The sequence below is a fragment of the Nilaparvata lugens genome, chromosome 1, assembly GCF_014356525.2.
Source record: "Nilaparvata lugens isolate BPH chromosome 1, ASM1435652v1, whole genome shotgun sequence".
NCBI lineage: Eukaryota > Metazoa > Arthropoda > Insecta > Hemiptera > Delphacidae > Nilaparvata > Nilaparvata lugens.
The window spans coordinates 57239516-57251536 of record NC_052504.1 but is presented as its reverse complement, the minus strand read 5'-3'; the positions used below and the strand labels follow the sequence as shown (position 1 = coordinate 57251536).

General features: G+C 34.8%; 1 protein-coding gene across 1 annotated transcript in view; it reads right to left on the bottom strand.

Annotated features, from left to right (window-relative positions):
* The window catches only part of LOC111058998 (spermatogenesis-associated protein 17-like), a 263715-nt gene that overhangs the window by 17236 nt on the left and 234458 nt on the right, over positions 1-12021 (bottom strand). The window lies entirely within an intron of this gene.

Genomic DNA, 12021 nt, shown 5'->3' with positions numbered 1-12021 from the left:
CTTATCAGCCTAATATTTATTGATATTATATTGATCAGTAAAAATATAAATCAGCAGCATGAATTCAAGCAGAAGTTCGTTTCAGCAATAATCAGAAACTACGACCAAATTACTAGCCTTTCAACTGGTGTCATGTTGACACCAGTGAGTATAGAATGTAATTATATATATTACATTCTATACTCACTGCTTACTTAATACGATGTATACTTTAGAAAAGGTAAGCAGAATAATAAAGACGTCTCAAGTGTATCTGTAATCGTAAAGATGATCACTTACACTTGACTTCAAACATTAAATTTTTTATGTTTCAGTTACATTCCAGGATATTTTCATAATTCTCCATTTTCTTCTTTCTCTCATTTTCTGTCTTCCCAATTCACTTTTTCTTCTCAACATTTAAGATGAATTTATCTTATTCACTTTCCGCTTTCATTTCCAAATTTCTCTACGTTCGTCCATTTCAATCCCACTTCTACTGAAATTTTCCCCCTACTCCTATTTTACTTCCATTACACCGCCTTCTCCCCCCCGCTCCACCTACCACCAACTAATTCTCCTCCTCACCACCAACCATCTTCTTCTCCTTTACCCACTGCTTTTTACGTTATTACCATGCATTATCCGTATTGAGAACGTACAGAAAAGGCGTCTGGAATAATCAATTCTCTGAGACCACACTCCATCAACTCATGGTTTGTGAATGAGATCACTCCATTGAATTGGAGGTGCTCCACCAAATTCACTCTCGTATTATTTCTCCTTTCTTACTCACTGCTCCACGTTCTCTTCTCCACTTCTTCATCTGACTAACATCAGGTCTATTCCTACAAAGTTTTGCTGTTATAACGTCACTTCTCGATACATGTGAAAATAGCATTCGAGATGAGAGAAGCACTTTTTTTGAAACTTATATTATACCTTTTCATGTCAATTATAATTTTCAAAAAACGAAGAATTAAATGATGTTTGTGAGAGGGAATATTCTTAAAAAGAGATGGAATTATTGTTAAATTATTATAAATTGAACAAGAATCGAGATGAGTTGAGTAAAAAATAACATGAAAGTCGTAGTTTTTCCGTCAAAATAAAACCTATTCATCCTGATTGATATTACAAATTGCAAAATCACGAAAACTGAGTAACGATGAATTTATTATAACCAATTAATGAAGATGAGATTGGAATATATCAGATGGATGAGACAGATAAATTTTTTAATCTCCTCCAATATATGACGGACTTTCTCAATAATAGCCTATTGGAGTAATAAATTTTCCAGTTTAATATTGAAATTTAATTTCGTGTAAGCTTATCACATTAATGAGAAAATCAAAATGATGAATTGTGTGACTGAGAGAGTAATGAATTTCCTGATAAAGTATTCATCATTCTGGCGAAATCAAGTTTAAATTGAAAAATTGAATCAGCTACCATAATACATAATGTTATTTAGTAAAGATCGTGATTGCTCTCCTGCAATATCGGAGGAATTCAACAACTCAATAACATAGTATTATTAATTTAAATATCAATTACATTCCCAGTTGGAATCAATACATTGAAATTGGCAAATATGGCCCATAAAATCAAATCAGTTGATTGAATTCAATAAGATTAATTTATTAATAAGTATGAGTTACTTGTTTGTTGCATTATAATATAGGGAGGAAGCTACCATTAACCATTACGTTTCAATTTATTCATCCATTGAAGCATTCCCAATTAAGTTAATTGATATTCAATGCAATATTATGACATTCCTAATGGGCAATTAAATATTTTGAATCGGATGACAAGTCCTAATGAAAACGACAATGTAATCAGTTTCCATTTTAACGAACATTCCATCTGGAATGTGACAGTTCATTTATGAGCAAAAAAGAGGGAAGGATAGATGAAGATAATTGCATGGATACGTCACCCTATTCTTTATAATAGAGAATCTGGGCTTTCGGCTGAATAAGTGGCTACATTCAACTGTGAATTCTCTAGAACTAATCAACGGTCTAATTATATGTAATCAGATATTCTTATATTAGAACGCGATAGCATTTTCTATTGCTTCTCGAAATCAATAAGTTTTAATAGTGGAAATAATCAGCTTCTAGAAAACGTTTTAAAGCTAAAAGAAACTTTCTACTGGTGATATTTTTCAACGTTTTTCGATTTGTATACTATCAAGCTATCAAAATGAGACAGATTTTACAGGAAAATATTTTTCCAAATATTACTTTTTGATATATGAGGGCATAAAGTTCAAAATTTTGGGACAGATCATTTCAAATTCAATGAGAGATAAATTCATGAAATTCTGAGGATAAATTCTACATTGTTGATTGTTCAATCAATAAGACAAGAAATTCCTAAAAATATCAATTTTTGGGAAAATTATTCAATCTACTGAAAATGACCAAAAATAACATTTAGTTGAGTTTCTTTCTCAAAAACTGACATTTTCGGAATTTTATGGATTTATCTCCTACCGAATTTGAAATTATCTGTCCCAAAAATTTAAACTTTAAACCCTCATATCTCAAAAAGTGATAATATGAAAAAAATATTTTCCTGAGAAAACATTTTCATTTTGATAGCTTGATAGTATACAAATCGAAAAGCGTTGAAATTTTTTTTTACAATTGATTGATAAGTCAGCAAATTATGAATTTTCTTCTAAATGCTACAACAAACCACAATTAAATATAAACTTTTTCATTAGATTGATAGTATATGAATCGAAAAACTTCGAAAAATATCACCACTAGAAAGTTTTTTTAGACTTTGTACAGCCTTGAAGCTCTTGATACTTCTAATTTTTTCATGTTCCATCTCATTAATAATCTAACTTGTTAATGCACTTGTAATAGTGTGAATATTGAGTGGGTATTATTGTAGTTGTTTGTGTGTATCTTATATTATTTTTCAGGTTTTTGAACTGAAATGAACTTTGATTTTACTGTTTGTTGAACCCTGCGTTTTTAGTGTAAGAATTGACTCTGTCTTGTTTGAATTTGCTAACTTGTTGCTCAGTTGTCAAAATTACAGCAATTTTCGTGCATTTTCCAATTGCAGTTTCAATTTCATGTCGAAGAAGCCACTGTATTTGAAAATTGTACGAGCATTGACCTTTTTGCAGCTTTGGATTTTCCACTGGAAGTTATGCTCAACGCTCGTGGAGGGGGAATAATTTTTAGTGAAAAGGCCACAGTTCGAATTGAGACGTAACTGGGAAAACATGTAACGGTGTGCGAGCCTCGGTCCTCTGATTGGGCCCATTTCCCATTCAGAGGGACAAATTATTATGTTTCAGTTATCAGTAATTTTTATCTAGTTGGATAGGGAACCAAATTTTATAGAGTTAGTAGGAGTAGAATCAGGAAATTATTTGTGCGTGTGAGTTCAAGTATAGTGAGTTTTATTAAAGCGTATGTGAGTGTTTCTGAAGAGTCTAAGTTTGAATATTGTTAAAATGGTGAGTGCCGAACCTTTGTTGTTTTTCTTATTAAGCTCAAAATCTAGTTTCATAGAATGACTGAGGCCCAAATTTAAATGCAGCAAGTTAGCAGGTTCCCAAAATGTGTAGATTGGAATTGAATATTCCTTATTTTTCTGAGTAACTCTGTTTGAAAATTTGACATGTTACCTGACTCTTATTAGTTCGTTCTACCTATTTAGAGTTCAATAAACCTGAAGTTAAATTTAAAAAGTATTTACATTGAAGTTCCTAGCTCGTAGTTGCTATAGTTGCTAGAATAGGTGACAATGATTATAATCTGTGCATTTGAATGAACGAATCCACTAAGAGCTCCCAACCAATCAAGGATTCAAATACCGGTAGATGATTTGATAGCAGTAAACTTTAGCATAATATTGGTAAATATTATAGAGAAGAAGAAACAACCCCCCTCCATTTACATTGGTGCGCAGCGGTGGTATAGTCTGCAAGAATGACTATCGTATTCTAATATATTTCATATTTTGGAAGATCAACTTGATAGAGACAAAGATATCTCCGGTTACAGAAATGATGTCAGGTGTGGTGTAGGGTTAAAAATACCTCCACCGGTTACACACTTATATTATAAATGATAGGTTAAAAATTAAAATGATATTATCAGCACTTTTATAGTATCCAAATCCAATATAATATCACATTAACTACATTTACGCAATAGATAGAAACAACAAATGATATTAATATTCTTAATATCAAGTATTCATATTAGATGTCTTCAAAATTTCAAATTTGACGGGAATTCTTAACCAATCCCTTACAATTGATTGATAAGCCAACAAATTATGAATCTCAATAATTGTGAATTTTCTTCCAAATGCTACAACAAACCACAATTTAATATCAAAATACTTAATAGATTCCGGCTCCATTATTCAATTCATGAGCTAGGCCAACTTGAACACTTGAAACCCAATTTCCTTTTCATTCTGCTCCACTCAAATCAAATTAATTCTTCGATCCCTTCTAGGAAATATTTGTTCTGCAATATTTGCCTGCTCCTATAAATTAACTTCGTATCATGTTTTCCAAACACCATCCCCCTCCCACTATTTATTGCAGAGTAGCCTACATTCAGAAGTGAAAGAAGTAAAAGGAGATGAAGAAGAAGAAGAAGAAAAAAAAGAAGAAGAAGAAGATAATGAAAAAGAAGCAGATCCAACAAGCATCTTCTAAAATTGCGCTCGCGTTACTTGGTTGAAAAAGCAATAAAATACACTAAGATAACGTAGACTAACCCGAAGTAAGGGGTTCTTGTGGAGTTGGAAGGGTAGTAGGTACTTTGGGAGTGGAAGAAGGGGTAAATAAATTGGATGTCAACAAAAATCCACCATGAGTTCGAGTTTTTTTTTGTGTGTGACAAGACAGTAAATTGTATTTGTGTGTCACAAGCTGTTACATATAACACGTCAAGAGTAGTTCCCATCAAGATGCTCTTGGATTCTATCGGGCGAATGAAATGGAATTATTATCAAGGGACAAAGTGTATGTGGAATACGCCCTTCTATCCAATAAACATAGGACTAGAACACTATTTTATCGAATGAGGAGTAAATAAGAAAACTATTTAATTGGAAATGAAGATTTCACAAAAGCATCCACAAAACGAATCGCTTTGTGATGGTATATTGCTTTGACTGAAAGACAGTCTAAAGCTGGGATTAGATTGGATAAAGATAAATGGCCTAGATGGAGTAAAATTGTTGGGATACACTTACAACACAATTTTTAGTTCTGATTTCTGACTGAGTAAGTCGATTTGGTTGCCAATATTGTACCTGATAGGAGTTTTCAGAGAAACCTAAGGCTTCTGAAGATATTTCTTTCAAGTTTGTCATGTAACATCTTTTTAATAAATGTATTGGAAATGCATTGCTTTATCTTATGCCATCTTATAACCGTGTCCTTGTCTTGGGTGATATGAACACTGACCTCAACATGACTAATCGCAACTTTGACTATTATCAGGTTACTAACATATTTCAGTGCCTCAACTTGATCTAACTCACCATACAAATGAATCTGACACTTTCATTGATTTTCTCATAGTTAGTGATCCCATCGAGGTTGTTCAAACAGGACAAATATCAGTCCCAGCTATTTCTGGACATGACCTGATTTACTGTGTGCTCTCTCTTAAGCCACCAAAACCAGCACAGAAATTCATAACTTTTAGAGACTTTAAACATTTCAATGAACCCGCTTTTTTGAGTGATGTAGCTCACACTCCATGGCATCAGATTGAAGCCTTAACTTCAGTTGATGAAATGGTAGACTTTTGAAAATTGGACTCTTGATTTATATGACAAACATGTGGCTAATGTAACTGGGAGCGGGAGAATAAATGAAAAACGACGTGTACCGTGGATGACTGACGACATACTGAAAATGATGAGTAGAAGAGACAAAGCTCACCGGAAATTCAGGAAGACATTCGACTTAGACAGTCTAATTGAGTATAGGAGCCTTAGAAATAAAGTAAAGCAGCAGTTACGTAGCTCGAAGATCAGGTACCTGAATTCATTCATGACTGACAACAAACAAGACTCTTCATCACTATGGCGTGGTATAAAAGAATTTGGTGTTGACAAACAGAAATCCCAAATCCAAATTGACTTACCTCTAGACGATATAAACAACCATTTCATTTCACATTCAAATCAGCGTGATGAGTCAGCGATAAGAAATCATTACAATTTCACAATTTGAAGCTTTCAAAGCAATCCAGCATATTCATAGCAATGCCACTGGGGCCAACAAAATTCCAATCAAATTTATCAAGAAAATGCTCTTTGCTGTTCTACCAACTATCACATTTATTTTCAATAAGTCTCTTGAGAACGGATCTTTTCCTGAAATTTGTAAGGCTGCTCTAGTTCGTCCTTTGAATAAGGTTCTATCTCCCAATAGAGCTGAAGACCTTAGACTCATCAGTATTTTATCCGCACTATCAGAAGCACTCGAAAGACTTGTACATGCACAAGTTACTGAGTTCCTTGAACAGAAAAAGAAGCTTCATAACTTTCAGTCCGGTTTTCGTAAATATCATTCAACAGAAACTGCTCTTCTCCGTGTCACTGATGATATTGGGTTGGCAATGGATCAAAGAAAATGTACAATATTGACTCTTTTTGACTTTTCTTAAGCATTTGATACTGTTGATCACAAAGTTCTTCCAAAAAAATGAGCTATTCTTGGTTTCAGTCATCAATCCATAGTTTGATTCAATTCATATCTTACAGATAGGAAACAATGTGTCTCTCTTGGCGAGAACAGGTCGAATTGGTTAAATGCTCCACATGGAATTCCTCAAGGTTCAATTCTAGGACCTCTTTTTTACTCAGTACTCAGTATGCAAATTATCTTCCCTCTTCTATAAAATTTTCTAGTTTCCATACATATGCAGATGATTTTCAAATTTATGCAAGTTGTCCTATAATGAAAGTTGATGGAACCGTGCAAAAGATGAATCATGACATAAGTTCGATAGTGGAATGGACAAGGCGAAACGGCCTCAGACTCAACCCAACCAAAACACAACCCATATAATTATTGGTTACTCACGTTTAGTAAACAACATAGACTTCAACTCGATACATAAAATAACTGTTGACGGTAATGTGATCCCCTACTGCATCTCAGTGAAAAACCTAGGCATCATTATGGACAAAAACCGCGACTGGTCAGGACAAGTCAATGAAACCTGTAGAAAGGTTTTCTCAGCAATGCATTCACTGAAAAAATTACAAGATGTCCTTCCTAGAAGTATACGATTATTACTGGTCCAATCTCTGATTTTTCCACATTACACGTATTGCAGCTCTGTCCTCAATGACATGCAAGTTACACTCAATGATAAAATTCAGCGCTTTCAAAATTATTGTCTACGTTTCGTTTACTCTCTTGAGCGCCATGAACATATCACCCCAGCACACATTGCTAAGCTCTACCCTGAAGCTTCCCGATCAGAGACGTTTCAGAATAATCAAACTTGTTAGAGTTACTTTAAGATATGGCAATCCCAACTATTTCAAAAATGATTTTAAATTTGTTTCCGATGGTAGGAGGATAGATGCTTCCCATACTAGAACTGGTGCAAATACTCTCAGGATACCTAATCATCGAACTACTATCTATTCCAAATCGTTCCTTGTCAGTGCTTGTCGTGAATGGAATAAACTTCCCAACTCTATTAGATGCATTTAGAGCCGAGCGGGCTTTATCCTGTCTTTGAAAAAGTATCTTATAGAGAAAATGACTGAGTCTGTGCAACCCTAGAGCACTACATGACAAATATTCTAATCTCCCTTCCTTCCCATTCTTCATTCCATTCATTCATCCATTTTCCACATCCCATCTCCATTCTACATAATACATATTAATCTTCCCATCTAAAGATTTTCTGTTCTTTGGTATTGTGTATTGTCAATATTACTCAATCAGTTTCTAAAATTTTAATTAAATCCCACCCTATAACATTTGTTTCATTTATCTAATTTTAATTATTAATGCAATATTGTATTCACTATTACTCATTCTAATTTCATTCAATTATTCATCCCATAATTATAAGATTCAAATCAACTAGATTTTAACTTACTAAGTAAAGTTTCTTATTTTAGCATTACTTCGAGTTATAATTCCCAACAGCTCTAATCCATCACAACCCGGTCGTGTGTTAATGGGGAGGATATTTTATATCCTTATTATGTCGGGTCTATACAACGATATTTGCGCAAACTTGGCTCAAAGCCAGGTTTACGCAAATCTGGCTATTAGCCAAGTTTGCTCAAACCTCTGTTCACACGACACCAACTTTTATACACAAACCTGTATTATAAACTAAACCATATATAAATTCTATACGAAGTATTTGAAGTGTTTATAAACTTGAGATGAATTGTAACTCAAGCCTCCTCTTCCTCCTCCTCCTACTCCTCCTCCTACTCCTACTCCTCCCCCACCACCACCTCAATCCACCACCACTTCTCCTACTCCTCCTCCTCCGCCACCTACTCCTCCTTCTCCCCCACCTACTCCTCCTCCTTCTCCACACCCTACTCTTCCTCCTCCAACTATTCCACCTCCTCCTCAACTCCTCCACCTCCTCCTTCACCCTCTCCTTCACCTCCTCTTTCTCCTCCACCACCTACTCCTCCTCCTCCTCCTCACCCTACTCTTCCTCCTCCTCATCAACTACTCCACCTCCTTCTTCTCCACCTCCTCCACCTACTCCTCCTCCTCCACCTCACCCTACTCTTCCTCCTCCTCCTCCTCCACCATCTCCTCCAACTCCTCATCCTCCCACTTCTCCTCCTTCTCCTCAATAAAAATAATCAAGAATACTGCTTATCAAGTGAAGAGTGGATAACTATATCATCTATAACATTACTATAGAGTAAATAAAATAATTATTATCCATTAAAAAATCTTCCTTGTTTTTGAGTATTTTTGAGAATTGACATCGCACATATTTAATCGAGGGTGGATCCGAATCTGAAATCGCGAATTCTCTATCTTCATTTTGAAGCGATTTAGATTTTGATGGATAGATGAGACATAATAGTTTCCTAGAAAAATATTGACGCAAACCTGGCTGAGATTGATCGAAGAAAGCACAAACCTTCAAAACTCAGAAATTTACAACGATCTCCCGTCTACACGACGCAAACTTTGCGCAAAACCTGGCAGGTTTGTGCTAATATCGTTGTCGTTTAGACCGAGCATTAGAGAATCGACAATTATTTGTTGAAACACCGCCGATTTATGAAGTTACATCACATTATTATATTATCGTTATTCTAATTGCATTCAATCTTTGTCATTGATTAATTGTTTATACTTTGTAAAATTTGTTGAATAATTAGCATTACCGTCATTTAATGTAAATTGGTGTATAAGCCGGTAAATTTTGTATCATACATAAATAAAGAAATCTAATCTAATCTATTTGGTTACCTGGAGAATTTCTAAATCCTCTCCTACTCAACTCTTATACTAGATTGTTACTTTCATTGGCTAGTTTATAACTGGATGAAATTTTTACTTACTCAACTCAAATGGCTGATGTAATGACAACAATATTACTACTAGTGATCATTTGTTAACTTGTGATTCGTGATAGTTTAGTATACACAAGAATATACCTACAGAGTGGGTGAAAAGTCCGAGAACGGCTCAATATCTCATACACAAACGTTGAATCTGTCGGTGGGTGTGATTGGGGATCCTACTCAAATTGAAAATACTACTTTACTATGAATTCAAAAATCTGGTCCACCATCTTGGATCCGTCATATTGAATGCAACTTGATTTTTTAAAATAGGAAGGTGGTCATGCGATACAAGATTTCAATACAAATTTTTAAGAAAAAGTGAATAGTGAAAACCGCACATCGATATCTCAAACCGTTCAGAAGATATTCACATTATTAATCAATACTATTCAAAGCAGAAAGGAGAGAAAAAGTCCGAGAACGGCTTAGTATCTCATAAAAGATTGTGATCCCTAGGTGGTTGTGATTGGGGATCCCTCTCAAATTGAAAATGCTACTTTACTATGACTTCAAAAATCTGGTCCGCCATCTTGGATCCGCCATATTGAATGCAACTTTATTTTTTTAAGTGGAAGGTTGTCATGCGATAAATGATTTCGATACGAAATTTCAAGAAAAAATGAATGGTGAAAGCCGCACATCGATATTTCAAATCGTTCAGAAGAAATTTGCATTATTAATCAATACCACTCATGTAATTCATTTCTGATGTGCTTGATTAATAATTTGAATATCTTCTGAACGGTTTGAGATATTGATATGTGGTTTTCGCTATTCATTTTTCTTGAAATTTCGTATCGAAATAATGTATCGCATGACCACCTTCCTATTTGGAAAAAAGTTGCATTCAATATGGCGGATCCAAGATGGTTGACCATATTTTTGAAATCATAGTAAAGTAGTATTTTCAATTTGAGTAGGATCCCCAATCACAACCTTCGTCAAATTACCTTTGTGTATGAGACATTAAGCCGTTCTCGGACTTTTCACCCACTCTGTATACACATGAATATATATACAAGATACTGTATACACAGATATATAGGTTGAATACTCTCAACTACCAACTCTGAATTGTTCGTGTGACTATTATAATAATTTTAAAATACAGGAATATTGTATTTTGTGGCAAATCACTCTGACATAATACTTCGTACGGATTACTTTGTAATAATCTTACGAAGACTCGACAAAGATAAGTCTTCAGAAGCGCTGAGATATGAATCATTCTATTCTCAAATTTCATCTTCAACTTGAATAATTTTGGAATCACTTACAATATGATCTAAAAACGAAAACTGCCATAGGCATGATCTTGAGCTCTTCCCCAGAGGTATTAAAAACACTCAAATGCAGAGCAGGGTGAAAAATAAGTCCACCTGTACTTGAGCGTAGACGAAGCGCAAGGGATGATACGCGGTGGCATAAGCGCATTCGTCGAGAAAATTAGTTTATTAATCAGCTGCAGGTGCTGCAGGATGAGAAGTAACCGGGCGGAAAAATAATAATTTGCTACCCCCTCCTCACCATATACTAAGCAGTTGTGTATTACGAAAATCCAAGCCATTTCCACCACTCCAACTCAGCCTAACATTCTTACCCTCATTTTAAACTTTTCTGTTTTGGACGGAATGAATGAAAATTTGGTGGAGGTAGTATATCATAGCAGGAATAAAGGAAGAAACAGCGACTGTGTGTGCGATGACGATTTGGGAAGAGGGATTAAGAGAAAAAGAGAGAGGTAAGGGTGAAGAGTCAGGTGAAAGAACAAGATGAGTAGGAGGGAGTAGAGGACAGAAACGGAGGAAAGAATGGAGATAGGTGAAAAAGACAAGAAGAGATCAGGACAAAAATAAGAGAAATTCAAGTCTTCTGTCTTAGGCATGGATGAAAAGTTGGAGATACATTAGTATTAGTCGAAGACAAAGGTGAGAGAAAAATGTTAGGAGGAAAAATTAGAAAGAATAAAATGGAGAGAAAGGATTTAGGAATTCCAAGAACAGGGCTAAAAGAGAAAAGTATGAAAAATTGAGAGGGAGGGATTTGAAAAGCACCAGCTGAACTTTTGACTATTTCTGGAAAACATTTTCACTTTTTCTCTCTCTCTCCTGTCATCTCTTCTATTTTATTAAACTACACCTGCTTCTGAGTTGAGTGACTCGAGCAGAAAATTATATCATTCATGTTGTAGAAGTTTTTAGATACTCACTGACCAAATGCTTTTTGTTCATGACATATCAGATTTGACTTGCTCAGAGTCAACTTCTTCAATCTCATGTTTCGATTTTAATATATATAATAGCTTCATGGAATCTTTGTTAATAATAAAGGAGATACACAAATAGAATTTACTCAAAATACAAACTAACGCCTTGCGCAAACCGACGTAGGAGAAGTGTGGGTCACGGGATTATGAGGGGAGCAGACAGTTTTAAATTGGTGTTGAATAGT